Source organism: Oryctolagus cuniculus, chromosome 1 (genome assembly GCF_964237555.1).
Source record: "Oryctolagus cuniculus chromosome 1, mOryCun1.1, whole genome shotgun sequence".
In the NCBI taxonomy this organism is placed as follows: Eukaryota; Metazoa; Chordata; class Mammalia; order Lagomorpha; family Leporidae; genus Oryctolagus; species Oryctolagus cuniculus.
In genome coordinates, this window is record NC_091432.1 from 110,916,559 (window position 1) to 110,920,041 (window position 3,483).

Consider the following 3,483-nt stretch of genomic DNA (forward strand, 5'->3'; position numbering starts at 1 on the left):
GACCGAGAAAGTAGGCCAGGTCCTTGTAACCTAATGGAAACAGCACAGCTCAGTCTTCAGAAACATGGGGCCGCACAGTGAGAAATGAGGCATCCAGAGCCTTGGCAAGCTGTGGCCCCGGCACCGTCTGCACAAACAGGCTTCTAGGTAGTCCCATCTCCGGTCAACCATCTCTGGCCCCTAGCTGTGCTCCGTGTGTGTGCATGTGTGTGCGTGGGGGGGGGGGGGTAGGCCCAGCCCCAAAGCAAAGCAATTGTGTGTTCTGATAGGAAATTTCCCTGAGAACCTGACAGAGATTAAGCAGGAAGGAACACCCCGCCCCGGTGATGGAGGGAAGGCCACTGGCCTGGAATGCACAGGAAGCGGAACAGGAAAGAGACGGGGGTGGAGGGCAGCGGCCAGGGCCCCTGAACAGTTACCCTGGGAACAGTGAGCACCGGGTCTGCTCATCTATCAGGAGAGATGGTCTCACCAGGTCAGCGTGTTCTGTCACCCCCAGACCCCGGGCAGCCTGGACAAAGCACACAGCTCCAGGCCTCGATTAAGGCGGCCCTAGGTGGAAACGGGCAGCGGCGAGTCTCACAAGTGGCCCAGGAACGGCCATGGTTTGCCGACGTGCCTCACCTCTTTTGCCCTGACCATTCATCCACACACTGGGTCCAGCGAGGACGCTCCGTCGCTCTGAGCGCGGGAAGACCACCTGACCCCACTACAGACAGGGAAAGGGAAAGGGAACTCCCACCGCAAGCCCAGGGACGGCCTCCGGCACTGCCATCACAGTACAGAAACCGCACCCGAGGCGCACAGCGGACCTCCGGCCAAACAGGAGCGGGCCATGGCCGGGGGGGCGGGCCGGCACACAGGGGGTCCCAAGCAGCATTCACAGAGACCAAAGGACGCAAATCCACAAAAAAACTTTATTCAAAACAATGCATCACACCTGCAGGGTGAGGGCGTGGCACCGCCTGGCGACCGTCAAGCTGACGGCATAGAAGGGCAGAGTGTGTGTGTATGTTTGTGTGCATGTGTGCCTGTCTTGTGTATGTGTGTGTTTGTGTATGCCTGTGTGTTTGTGTATGTGTATGTATGTATGTGTGTGTTTGTGTATTGTGTGTATATGTGTTTGTGTGTATATGTGTTTGTGTATCTGTGTGTGTCTGTGCGTGTTTGTGTATGTGTGTGGTTGTGTTTCTGTGTGTTTCTGTTTTTGTGTCTGTGTGTGTGTCTGTGTGTGTGTATGTCTCTGTGTGTCTCTGTTTGTGTCTTGTGTGTGTTTGTGTCTTGTGTGTGTTTCTGTATTGAGTCTGTATGTGTTTGTGTATTGTGTGTGTTTCTGTATTGAGTCTGTTTGTTTAAGTGTGTATGTGTGTGTATATGTTTCTGTGTGTGTTTCTGTGTTCGTGCATGTGTTTGTATATTATGTGTTTGTGTCTGTATTTGTGTATGTGTGTATGTGTCTGTGTTTCTGTGTGTGTTTGTATGTGTGTACTTGTGTGTATTGTGTGTATGTGTGTGTGTGTTTCTGTGTGTTCATGTATGTGTGTGTGTCTGTGTGTTTGTGTATGTATGTGTTTGTGTATGTGTGTGTGGTTGTATGTGTTTCTGTGTTTGTGCATGTGTGTGCTTGTGTATGTGTGTGGTTGTAGTTGTGTTGGTGTGTTTCTGTGTTTGTGTCTGTGTGTGTACATGTCTGTTTCTGTGTGTGTGTTTGTGTGTGGTTGTGTTTGTGTATGTGTGTGTGCTTGTGTATGTGTGTTTCTGTTTTGTGTGTGTGGTTGTGTTTGTGTGTGTGTGGTTGTGTTTGTGTGTGTTTCTGTGTTTGTGTATGTGTTTGTGAATTGTGTTTGTGTGTATGTGTGTGTTTCTATGTGTGTGTCTGTGTGTGTGGTTGTGTTTATGTGTGTCTGTGTGTTTCTGTGTTTGTGTATTGTTTGTGTATGTGTCTGTGTTTGTGTATTGTGTGTATGTGTGTTTGTATATGTTTGCATCTGTGTGTGTTTCTGTGTTTGTGTATGTGTGTGCTTGTGTATGTGTGGTTGTAGTTGTGTTGGTGTGTTTCTGTGTTTGTGTCTGTGTCTGTACGTGTCTGTTTCTGTGTGTGTGTTTATGTCTGTGTGTGGTTGTGTTTGTGTATGTGTGTGTGCTTGTGTATGTGTGTGTGCTTGTGTATGTGTGTGTGCTTGTGTATGTGTGTTTCTGTTTTGTGTGTGTGGTTGTGTTTGTGTGTTTCTGTGTGTGTCTGTGTGTTTCTGTGTTTGTGTATGTGTTTGTGAATTGTGTTTGTGTGTATGTGTGTGTTTCTATGTGTGTGTCTGTGTGTGTGTGGTTGTGTGGTTGTGTGTGTCTGTGTGTTTCTGTTTGTGTATTGTTTGTGTATGTGTGTGTTTGTGTATTGTGTATGTGTGTTTATGTTTGCATCTGTGTGTGTGTTTCTGTGTGTGTGTGTCTGTGTGTGTGTCTGTGTGTGTCTGTGTGTATATATGTGTGTGGCTGCGGTTGTTTGTGTGTTTCTGTGTGTCTGTGTATGTCTGTGTGTTTGTGTCTGTGTGTATATGTGTGTACATGTGTTTCTGTGTTTGTGTATGTGTATGTCTGTGTTTGTGTGTATATATTTGTGTATGTGTGTATGTGTGTGTATTTGTGTGTGTCTGTGTGTGTTTCTATGTGTGTGTGGTTGTGGTTTGGTTGTGTGTTTCTGTGTGTCTGTGTGTGTTTGTGTATTGTGTGTGTATATGTGTGTTTATTTGTGTGTGTTTGTGTGTCTGTGTTTGTGTATGTGTGGTTTTGTGTGTGGTTATATTTGTGTTTGTGTATGTGTGTGTTTCTGTTTGTGTGTATGTGTCTGTGTGTATATGTGTGTGTCTCTGTGTGTGTGTATTTGTGTGTATGTCTGTGTGTGTATGTGTATGTGGTTGTATCTGTATGTTTCTGTGTGTGTCTGCTTCTGTGTTTGTGTATGTGTCTGTATATGTGTGTGTCTCTGTGTGTGTGTTTGTGTATTTGTGTGTATGTGTGTGGTTGTGTTTGTGTGTGTCTGTGTGTTTCTGTGTATGTGTGTGGTTGTGTTTGTGTGTGTTTCTGTGTGTGCATGTGTCTGTGCATGTGTCTGTGTGGTAGTGTTTGTGTGTTTCTGTGTATGTGTGTGTGTGTGTTTCTGTGTATTTGTGTGTGTGTTTGTATGTGTATGTTTGTATACTGTGTGTATGTGTGTGGTTGTATTTGTGTGCTTCTGTGTGTGTATGTGTGTATTTGTGTGTGTATGTTGTTTCTGTTTGTGTCTGTCTCTGTGTGTTTGTGTGTGTGTATCTCTGTGTATGTGTGTGTATGTGTCCGTGTGTGTGTCTTGTGTTTGTGTATGTGTCTGTATCTGTGTGTGTGTGTCTGTGTGTCTGTGTATCTCTGTGTGTGTCTATGTCTGTGTGTTTGTGTGTATGTATCTGTGTGTATCTCTGTGTGCATGTGTGTGTCTGTGTCTATGTGTCT